Raw genomic sequence first — 12,183 nt, forward strand, 5'->3', positions numbered from 1 at the left:
ACGCTAACCACCTGCACCTGAACACCACCAAGTCCAGGGAGATGGTGGTGGATTTCAGGAGAACTAGAACTCACCCGGTTCCTGTAACTATCAAAGGAGAATGTGTAGAATTTGTCCAGGCCTACAAATACTTGGGTGTGCAGCTGGACAATAAATTGGACTGGACTGCCAACACAGAAGCTCTATGCAGGAAAGCTCAAAGGTCAAAGCCGACTGTACTTCCTTAGAAGGCTGGTGTCCTTCAACATCTGCAAAAAGCTCCTACAAATGTTCTATGAGACTGTTGTGGCAAGCGCCCTCTTCTATGAGGCAGCGTGTTGGGGAGGCAGCGCCAAGAAAAAGGATGCCTCTTGTCTTAATAAACTGGTGAGGAAAGCGAGCTCTGTTGTGGGCACAGAGCTGGACAGCCTGACAACAGTAGCTGAGAGACGGGCACCGAAAAAGCCGCGGTCAATCATGGACAATTCATCATCTCCAAATGGAAGAGCAGCTTCAGCGACAGACTGCTGTCACAGTCTTGTTCCACGGACAGACTGAGGAGATCATTTCTTCCTCATGCCATGAGGCTCTTTAACTCCACCCGGGGGAGTGAAAGCCCACATTAAACCACACCCCCACATTGCATATATTTGTATTACAGTGTGTATTTTATGTAGCACTATTTAAATACTCTTTATCAACACGTTACATTTGGTATTTATGTATTACATTCCTTTTACTTTGTTATTGTTTTATTTTCAACACAAGGATACTGCTGCAAGTGTGAATTTCCCTACGGAGATGAATAAAGTATCTATCTATCTATCCATCCATCCATCCATCTATCTATCTATCTATCTATCTATCTATCTATCTATCTATCTATCTATCTATCTATCTATCTATCTATCTATCTATCTATCTATCTATCTATCTATCTATCTATCTATCTATCTATCTATCTATCTATCTATCTATCTATCTATCTATCTATCTATCTATCTATCTATCTATCTATCTATCTATCTATCTATCTATCTATCTATCTATCTATCTATCTATCTATCTATCTATCTATCTATCTATCTATCTATCTATCTATCTATCTATCTATCTATCTATCTATCTATCTATCTATCTATCTATCTATCTATCTATCTATCTACCTATCTATTTAATAGTCCCTGGTCAGGTGGATGTGTGTGTTTGCGTGTCAGTGCAAATGTAGACGTATGCTGTCATTTATGAAGTCATACTCCTTAAGTAAAATAGGGGAAGTGTGTCATGGTGGATGATGCATTCCTTTTGGACATTGTGGCGCCAGGCGGGACGCAAAATTTTGGAACTGCCTTTAACATGTTAGTAGAAATATATAAATAAATAAAAGTGTCTTGTCTAATCTTGTAAACATTTATTGCTTCATTGTTTTTTACGCTTTTATTTGCAGTTTTTCATGTCATAGGTAAAGTGGCCTAGCTCCATTGCAAACAAAGGCTCCATTCAAGTGTTGTTGCGAAAAGTTCATGTAAGCTCTGCTCGCGTGAGCTCATTGTATACGTGAGAACACATTCAGGTATTGAGTCACACAAAAATCACGTCCCTATGGCACCAAGGAAGGTCGGAAAAAAGGCTTGTGTTCCTTTTTCAGACAGAAACAAGTAGAAATTGATTCATACCTAGCAAAAACTAGTTGAGAATTGGTCAATCAAGGTTTAGTGCAAAAACTCTCTTTATTTGGTTGAACATGAATATTCAAAAAAGTCAATTTCAATAAGGGCTTCAACTAGTCAAGTCAAGTCATTTTTATTTGTATAGCCCTTAATCACAAATAGTCTCAAGGGCTTCACAGGTTATTACACATGAGAAGTCATGTTTGAGGTTGAAACTCCTCGAGTCAAATGTATCAATTAGACCGAAACGCAACAGTGAGTGAATTGAGTGGGGAGTTCATATGAATGTTAAAGTCCCCCATAATTATAATTTTGTCTGCATAGGTTACTAGTTCAGACAAAAGTTCAGCAAATTCGTCCAAGAAAGCTGTGTATGGCTCTGGTGCGCGATAAATAGTTACTAGATAAATTGACAATAGAGAGGACCGCATAACAAGAGCCTCGAACACCTTGTAATTATTAGAGGTATGAGGAGTAAATTTGAGCGTTTTTTCAGAAATGAGCGCGACACCGCCACCCTTCTTCAAAGGGCGTGCTACATGGCTGCTCACATAGTCTTGAGGAGAAGCCTCATTTAGCGGTAAAAACTCATCCGGGCGTAACCAAGTTTCACAGAGACCGATACAGTTAAGTTTATAATCGCGAATAATATTATCAATGAGTAAAGCTTTAGGAGCAAGCGATCTAACATTTAAAAGACCAAATTTGAGCTTTGCTGAATCATTTAACTTAGCTGTAGTCTTTGTAGAGATTGTCACAAGATGTCGCCGTTCGGGTGTGTTGGGCCTCAGGTGTCGGTTGACCCGCAAGATCGATGAAGAAATAATGGTTGGATTAGACACATCTTTGTGTCCTTCTTGCTCCTCCGACTTCACACACTTCCCTGCACGACAGCCCCGCTTCTGCTTTCTGTCTTTGCGCCGTCTTCGTCTTTTCTTAGGTGGAGTGGCTAACCACGGAGAACCCGAGTCCCTTTGAAGCTCGTTCGGGATATCATGGGTGGTATAAAAGGTGCCTGAAGAGTCGTAATTTAGACGCCCACCCGATTGAATAAGTTCCTCCCGACTATAAGTCTTATTGGCCACGCATGTGTCCAAAAAAGAAAGCAAAACAGATAGGAGAACCATAGTAAATAGCAGGTTAGCCGGATAGCAACTAGTCGCCACAACGTAAACACGCCCCGCCATGTTGGAAACGGAACCGTAAGTCTAACGACGACTTTATCAATAGTCGACTGGTCACCGACCAGTGAAAGGATTAGTCGATTAATCGGATAATTATAACATTCTTATTAAATTTAGCACAAAATGTATTTAATGTGGGGAATGACATCTGGTGTTGGGTGGGTTGCTTGACTTGAGGCTGGTCATAGTGCAACAATACAAGTGACTGAAAATGAGTTTCCTCTGCAGGGTGGCTTGGCTCTCCCTTAGAGATAAGGTGAGAAGCTCAGTCATCCAAGAGGGACTGAGCCATTGCTCCTCCGCGTTGAGAGGAGCCAGTTAAGGTGGCTCGGGCATCCGGTAAGGATGCCTCCTCGGGAGTTGTTCCGGGCTTGTCCCACCGGCAGGTGGCCTTGGAGACGACCCAGGACATGCTGGAGAGACTCTCTAGGCTGGCCTGGGAACACCTCGGGATATGATGAGCTGGAAGAAGTGGCTGGGAATAATGAGGTCTGGGCTTCCCTGTTCAGGCTGCTGCCCCCGCAACTCAACCCCAGATAAGTGGAAGATAATGGATGGATGGATAGTGTAACTATAACGCCGCATAGCTGCTTCTTCTGGCTTATAACAGATGTTAGAATGATAAGTACATAGCACTGAAGCACACAAATGGTTCCTCTCAAACTGTTTGTGTCAACACCTAACGGAAAATGTCTTCTATTTTTAGTATTCGCATAAGCCTGGAACACGACAGCACTTTGACCTAAGGAGCTTGGGGCGTAGATTTAAATCTTTAATTGATTCTTTCATTGAGCCAAAAATAATTTTGGATTTTTCTTTAAAGTAATGTACTGCATACATTGTTTTTTTATCTTAAAAACATATGGTATTGTAGTAAGCACAGTAGCTTTGATTTTTGCAATCCGGAGATGGAATAAGAGCTTGCTCTGTCCACTCCACGCATCGGCCCGGTATTGCAGTACCTCCGGGAACGGTGTATTCGCAATGATCGCAGCAAGGCTTTAGGGCTAGGACCTTAGCTTGGCCTTTTGGCTGAGAGTAAGTGTCCCGGTTCCTAGGCTTTGTAGCGTATTATGAACTGACCGATAACGGATAATGGATAATGAATAACGAAGATAGATCAATAACCCTTAAACCCCCCCCCCACTCAGTAAGGGTGGTCAGATTGATCCAAAAATCAATCTTTAAGGATATAAGTACTTGGATCAGATTAAAAATATTGTCATGGGATAGATACTTTGCTCCCCCATCAATTTCCCTTAAATCGCTGCTCCTGAATTAAAATGGTGCAACCCTTTTCTTTCTCAACCAGCGACTTCAACCACTTTATTAAGTTTATGGTTGAATGCTTGAATGACAGGCCCACTTTTGCACATCTCCTTACCTGGCCTGCTGCTGCATCATGCCAACCAGGCAGAAAGAAGGACCAAATCTATGCACGCACACCTACCAGAAGCAAAAAAATGACAGAAGCAAACAGACAGCGTAGCACAGTGAGGACATTTATCTCATATACAAAAAGGACTATGCTAGGTCTAATTAGTGTGGTAACGTGGTCTGCTACTGTGGCAACACCACCAATTTACATAAAATGGTGAAAAAATCTCACCCGACAGAAAGCATAATGCACCATGAATTCACAGACAACATGCAACCATAAATGGAAACATGTTAGTGTTCCTGAACAAAACCTGTAAATCCATTGACACTTTTGCGACCAAACCGATTCGAGACAATTGACACTTTATTTGGATTCTTGGTTCACTGATCCTTTAACTGCCTGGGTTGTTGGGGCACCAATGCCCTGGAGAATGATTGGTAGGGTCCAATGTGCCCTCTGATGGTGTTGCTGACTCTATTTTAGAAACATTGTGCAATGGAGGGTATCTTAGTTCTTTTGTGTACATTGTATTAGAGTGTTTTAATTTTCTTTATGTTGCTGCTTTTTGTTTGACTCTTTTGTTTTTGTTCTGAAATAGTTTTTAAAGCACTGAATGGGAGCAATTGACTGACATTGACAGGTGTTCATGTATATATTTTATCTACCAAGATACCGCCTATAACATTTTAGTTTCAGTGCCCCTCTTGTGCCCAGTGTCAAGTCAAGTCATGTTTATTTGTGTAGCCCTTAATCACAATTGGTTATTTTTTTCTCCTCCTGGTCTTGATAAGGCCCCTCTGTAAAATCTTCAAACCCAATGTAGCCTGCGACTCAAAAGGTTTGCTCACATCTGCAATAATCTGTTGCTGTTTTCTTCCTGTCTTTAACTCATTCATCTCCAGACGTTTTTCTCAAGTGTGAAGAGCTGGTGCAAGCTAATTTTGGCCATTTTGACTCATTATTGAAGGTCAACAGAAAATTTAGATCTGTAGTTATATAGGCATATCAAACAAAACTCTTACTCCTACTTATCCATTTGTCCACTTCTCTCACACACTGCTTGCCATATGGGGCCGGTTACCCACTTCAATTGCTGGATATGGGAAGCAACGTTAGAAAGCAGGGGCTTCCCGGATGTGTGGAAAAATATCCGTTCTAAGCCACTCCTGCCATCTAATGGTGAATTTTCAAACTGAAATCATCCAAAGGTTTAATACTTACTGATGAGTTGCACCAAACCCCATTTTAATTGGTATTTTCACTTATCACAAACAAAAAAACAACTACCGCACTATAAGGCGCACCTAAAAGCCTTTATTTTTTTCAAAAGCTGACCATGCGCCTTATAACACAGTGCGCCTTATTTATGGATCAACATTAAGTCGCAAAGTTTTCCAACTAACTTGCAGCCGCCGACTAGATTTTCCCCCAAACGCCGCATAGTACGCGGTGTATGCTAGGATTTATTTACCGGCGTTTCATTGGCTAACCAATGTGTCAATCATCATTTGAATCGATCACTATTGGCTAAAGTTATTCGGAGGTCAAGGGGCGGATCCTTTTTATCATTTACAGGCTGGCATTGGCTTGGACGGCAAAACAAAGGCTGCAATTGGCCGAAAAAGATGTGTCAATCATCAGTTGAATCGATCACTATTGGCTAAAGTTATTCGGCGATCAAGAGGCGGATCCTTTTTATCATTTACAGGCTGGCATTGGCTTAAACGGCAAAACAAAGCCTGCAATTGGCCGAAAAAGATGAATGCGTATAGCACGTGGCTGACGGCATACAGAAAGCATTTTTTTTCTATTTTGTATTTGTAAATATTTTATTCTCCTGGATTTACTACACTCACGGATATAAGAGGACATTGGCTGCACATTATTATGAACACAACGACTTCGGTGAGCTACTCCGGGTTTTATATTGTCCTTGTATCTTGTTTCAGACTGAACTCGATGTTTCTGTGATAAGCGGTGCAGATAATAGATGGAATGGAGTGTCTATTTTTAAATTAAACTCAATTCCAAGTGTTTATTGTCATATGCACAGTAAAGTTGCGAGCGAAAAAGAAAATAGAAACTAAGGAATGGTTGGCATTTCTTGAATCCCAAGACTTTGACCTTCCGTATGATGGAACGATGCATTTGAGTGACATCGTACGGACACCGCATCCGCACGTGTTCTCGACACGTATTTGCGTCTTTGCAAGCTTTGGGAATGTTAAGGGGGTAATAAGTTTGACCGAACTATCTGACTGTTTTGTCGACGTTCCCATTGTAGCGCCTTATAATCCGGTGCGTCTTATGTATGTCAAAAATGGGACCAAAAACTATTTTTTCGGGGTGCGCCCTATAACCCGGTGCGCCTTATAGTGCGGAAAATACGGTACATAATTTTACGTTTTGCCTCTCAGGGACAATGCTGACCCACGGCCCAACCCAAGCCCGACAAGTTGACTTGATTAGTGGGACCGAGCCTGAAGCAAACCTCAAGTTAAATATTTTACTCGTGAGGACTCAGAAGAAGGAAGAATGTGTGATTTTGGCCGACTCTGTGCCCAACAGTGCCGGCTTGCGAATCCTCCAAGAAGGAAAGGAAACACTGAACAAATTACAGGTGGATAATTTTTAAAAAAGTCAACTAGAGAGAAGCCCAGCCAGCCCCCCAACTAATCATTGACATTTTAGACCAAATTTCCGGCCGGGTCTGGTCTGTGGCCTAAGATCTTCCCTTTAATTGCAATCAATCAGACTCTGATGTATTCATGCAGGTGCATTGTGTTAACTTCAACACACATTTACTCACATGCACACACGCCCTCGGGCACGCATGCATGAACACACATTGTCTATTTGCAACGTTCCTACCGCATTTACCGGCACCGTGCAGGATCAGATTACAATCTGAGTTTGTATGGCATCGTGATGAGGTTGAGCATTTTAAGTACCCGTTTTGCATATGAATATTCTGCACACGTGTGCGTGCGCGTGTTTGAAAACCGTAAGCCTCTCAGCTATCGGTGCGGTTGAGTCCAAGCTGCAGTTCCAGCGCAGACACATTCATTAGCCTCCTTCCCAATGACATCAGCCTGCTATTTCTAGGCCTGCTGGTGGGAATCGAAGTCCATTCTGAACATCCCCATTATGTCACCGCCTCCCCCGTCTCCCGCCACCCGATACGGATAAATGGACGGCGGCCGCAGTGCCAGGCAAACCCGCCTTGGATCAATCCTAATACTGCCATTAATAATGCCGGCCCGTTCTCAGCAGGCGCTCTTTGCCACATCGGCATTTTTAACTACGCGTGTGTTTTTTTGTGTGTGTATTTATGTGGCCATGACCTCATATCCTTGGAGTTACCAACAAATGCTATTCCTTTGACGAATGTGTTATGATGTAAAGTAAACATAGTGTTTTGATTCTTTCATGTATGACTAAATACAAAATTGACACAAAATCTCTCTTAGTTGCCAAAAGAAGAGCTTTAACTCTGTCACAGTCTTGTTCCTTGGACAGACTTAGGAGATTATTTCTTCCTCATGCCATGAGGCTCTTTAACTCCACCCGGAGGAGTAAAAGCCCACATTAAACCACACCCCCACATTTGCATATTACCCTATTTTATTACAGTGTGTATTTGTAGCACTATTTAAATACTCTATATAAACACATTACATTGGGTATCTATCTATCTATCTATCTATCTATCTATCTATCTATCTCATTCAATGCCAAACCTTTCTCTCGACTGGTAAGAGTCGGTGCCAGCCTTTTTTTTTTGCCATTTAAACTCATTTTTGACAATTTAGATCTGTGGATTGGCTATATAGATATTGGGCATATCAAAAGAAATATTGAATCCTCATCTTTCATTAAAAAATAATATGTTTTTTTACCTTTATCAAACAACTTTACTAAACATTGGTAATTTTCTTGAAAATACTCGTTCCCAAGAAAACTTTGTGGTTGTGATATTTAGACAATGCTTTCCAAAAACACAATGGAACTTTGCTTCCAAAGTAAGATTTTGTTGCAAGAACTTGAACGATGGATGAACGATGCATCAACTGTGCAATAACTTTACAGCACCCGAAGTTTAGGGTGACGTGCTCAACCCATGTAGTCACTTAGGGGCCACCCACTTACTCTCAATCGCTGGATAGAGGAGGCAAAGCAACACGATAAAGTGGGGGCTCTTTGATGTGATCAATGATTAAAGCCATTAAGTGGTAATTTATCCTACTGAAATCATTCTCAGAGGCTTGATACTTACTGATCATCAGTGTCAAACACTCAAGAATAGCTTTGACATCAAATAAACAAATAAAAACGTTTGCGTTTCGGCATTCAGGGACAATGTTTAATACTTTTGTTACTTGCAGTTGATCTCTGAATGAACTTCACAGAATCCACATATTTGTTTGATTTACTGACCTACTGCTGCTAATGAGTTGGTTTACAGGGAAAAAAAAATTACTTCATTTTAATGTATTATTAATTTGCCTGTCCCGAAAAATGGGCAGGTCTTTTTATGCATTTATGTCTCTACTGACGGAGCACAGCACTTTATTGGTTTAGGATGGAGTATTTTGATTTCATTTTTGTACAGATCCACAGTATGTTCAATAAAATATTGGTCTTGTAATTATTATCTTTTTCCACTCAATTAGATCAACTTCATGCTTAATTTAAAAATGTTTTTTATAATCATCTGATTATTTGACTAATCTTTTCAATATTTGGTGACTAGTCGACTATTAGTAAAGCATTTAGTTTCAGCCCTACTGTTTACTCTGTCATGAAATATCTGGATATTACAATTTGTTTCCGCCAACTCTCCACATTCATGAGATTGAAAAGTATGGTCATGCTCATGGGCATAACCAGCCCATTTTGGGGGTTCTCAAGCACCCCCAAATTCAACCCAAGCATACCGCCCCCGCAAAAAACTATAGCATTTTAAAAACTCGATACCTTAATAAAGGACAGGAAAAAAAGTGAACAACGCAGTCTCCGAAATACTCCACTGCCTTGAAATGGTTCAGTCTATTTGATTCCTAGCACACTCCTAGCACCTTTTTAGCCCGGCTTGTGTCAATTGCGGCAAAGTCTATTAGAAATAAATGATTAAAACCGGGCATGGTGCAGTAATAGTGTGTCTTCTAACCACAAAGTGTAATTTGATGTTCACGAATGGAAGGTGACACTCCTGAACAGTGTTGAATGTTTCTCAATCACTTTAATTGAAATGAGGCAGAATGACCCTCTGGGTTCCCAGCACCCACCAAGCTCTGAACCTAAAACCACCCCTGGTCATGCTTATTCGCAAAACTCTAATGAGGGGTCGCCGTTTAGGAAAACGGGAAGACTCGAGAATGTTGTCAAACAGGCAGGATGGATTTTTTTTCCCAAGCAAGTCTTGCGCAAGTCTTTCCCACTCGCGGTATTGTGCAGCAATGGGACACGACAACAAAAAGGCCCGTGTGTTGCAAGGCATCATTGCGCCGCCCTTTTCAAATGATTTTCCTCCGCAAAATGACTACATAACAAAAGGCGTGCACGTGCGCATGTCACAATGTATTAAACATTGTTCGATTCATCGCGGCAACCTATTCTTAATCTCACCACGCATCTTTCCCGTAAGGTTTCAACACATACAAGTGATGAGGAGGAAGTTTTTTCTTCTCTGTATTCAATTCTGCGCTTAAGCGTCAGCGTATTTTGTCATCCAGTCTTTGTTTACTGTAAAGAAAAAAAAAACAAAGAAACTCATGGCCTGACATGTGCTTCCCTGGTCAATGTCCAACCACTTATTTTCACAAAGGTCACGGGGTGTTGGAGCCCTTCCCAGGTGACTGCAGGCAAGTAAAACCTTAGACTGGTTGCCAGCCAATCACAGGGCACACAGATAGACAAGAATTCACAAAAAAGGTTTTGGAGTGTCATCAAAATATCATCAAGCTAAATTCCCTCAAGAACGACTTGTGACCACAAAAGACATGTCATTGAAGTTTGAATTCCTTCTTTGGATGGTACAAACTGCATTACAATACAATACATCGAGATCATCTGCCATTATGTTTACGAAGATAAAGTGCATAAAATATACATCTATTTCAAGTGAGACTTGTTCATACATTACATACAGTAATCCCTCGATTATTGCAGTGAGGACCGGAACACCCTGTGAATATGTGAAAATCCGCGAAGTAGCTCCCTTATTTATTCCCTAAGGGTTGAACTGACCTCCAGATGACATCCTTACCGACTGAGATTATACGACTGTAAGAAAAGAACAACTATAGATCTACAAAAACACAAAAGTTGAATGAATGGTCTTTATTGTCATGATACAAAAGTACAACAGAATTGGAGGGCTTCCCCTTTGAGAGCAAGAAAGCAATTTGGAGAGCGGCTGGCTAGCTTCATGCTCACAGCGGTTATCCTCAGGTTGCGCCTGGTCTCCGTGAAGATTAAAATACGACCGGATCGAATGTAGCCGTTTCCCCCGAGTTGTAGCTCCAGGTCATCCGTTACATGGATTTGGCGTCGATGAGATACAGGTATAGTTTTTGAGACTTTTCATGTACTTGCGCATCAGTCACCATTGTTAAGCAGGGCAACATCAATTGCTTCCTGTTCACCCTGGAAGGAGGATTAGCGGATGGTGAAATTGAGGCCTGTGCAGATATTTAGTGATCAATAAACCAATAAATAGTCTGCATCTCACATTGTGTGTCTAAAAAAAAAACACAACCGAAATTGGAGCTATTTTTGTCAGAAAGACAACGATGGCTGAATAATTGTCAGTATGTTTATTTTTGTTGGAAGTACAGAGTGAGACTTGATTCATTCACCCTTGCCATTGAATGTATTGCGATGAAAACAGAAACGATTAATAAGGAAAAATAAGATTACCTGTTAACGAATGGAGCTACTTTTAAATGTGATCTTGATCATATTTCAATCTATAAATCTACAGCTTCATTCTCGCACTAAAAAAACGTGTTTTCAAAATAAAGCAAGTTACATAACGGTCGCTTAGCGGAATGAGAGATAAAAGTTCCTTTATCCGGTTTTACAGCTACCGACCTGAGCTTGACGTAATTATTGTGCATCAATGGGAACTCGCTATTGTGCTGACTACAGTAAACGGAGGGGATGTGACAGGCATCAGTGATGGTTATTCAGTTATAGTGTTATTGTCTTGTTTTTCCTAAAAGACATTTGTGACCGTAACGCTGCCCGCCATGCCGTAAATAGTTCGCATATGCTACGCATGCAGCCTGTGAAGCTGCGTAAATACCCTGCAGGCCTTGAGTGTCCTTGCTTGCCCTCTGTCATTCATCTACCTAATTTTTTTTACAGTATTTACAACTAACCAATTTACGTATCGGTTGAAAAAAAAGTTTTTAACAACACACTGCGCTGCTTTTGTTCGCCTGTAAAGGCAAGGCATGATTGCTAGTACTAAGGTGACCATGTTTTCATTTATAACAAAAGAAGTCTAGCCTCAATATACTTGATACTCTGTGAGGTCATATATTATAAGTTGTCCTTTTTTGATTAGAAAAGAATCCTCTAAAAAATTAATCTCTTCATTTTGTTAGCCAGTCTATGATACTGTATGGCTTTGTCATCTTGGAGTCGCCTCTTCACTCTAGATGCTGACTCTAGGGTTTTGCGGGAACTATTTAACAAAGCTCTAGGTGTCTAATTTTTTTTTAAAACTAGAAACTTTAATGTATTTGTTCTCTTGCTTGGTTGTGCCTCCCACTTCTCTTTCTACTTATATGTATATTCAGAGAACAGCACAAACATCCAATTGTATTGTTTTCTAAAGTGAGTGGTGCAAACCAGTGTAAAAGATCTACGGTTTATTGGCAATTATTCGCATGGTATGTCTTTCATTTCACAGAAGAATAGACTCTTGAGTTTCACATGAGTTCTCTTTTTCTGGTCATTG

The 12,183-nt window shown here is 40.8% G+C and overlaps 1 pseudogene; it reads left to right on the forward strand.

Moving 5' to 3' along the window:
• Positions 1-3,671: 3,671 nt before the first annotated feature.
• On the forward strand, positions 3,672-3,817 carry LOC148373648 (U2 spliceosomal RNA; annotated as a pseudogene).
• The last annotated feature ends 8,366 nt before the right edge of the window (positions 3,818-12,183 follow it).

Source organism: Urocampus carinirostris, chromosome 1, assembly GCF_059441175.1.
Source record: "Urocampus carinirostris isolate Australia breed hairy pipefish chromosome 1, RoL_Ucar_1.0, whole genome shotgun sequence".
In the NCBI taxonomy this organism is placed as follows: domain Eukaryota; kingdom Metazoa; phylum Chordata; class Actinopteri; order Syngnathiformes; family Syngnathidae; genus Urocampus; species Urocampus carinirostris.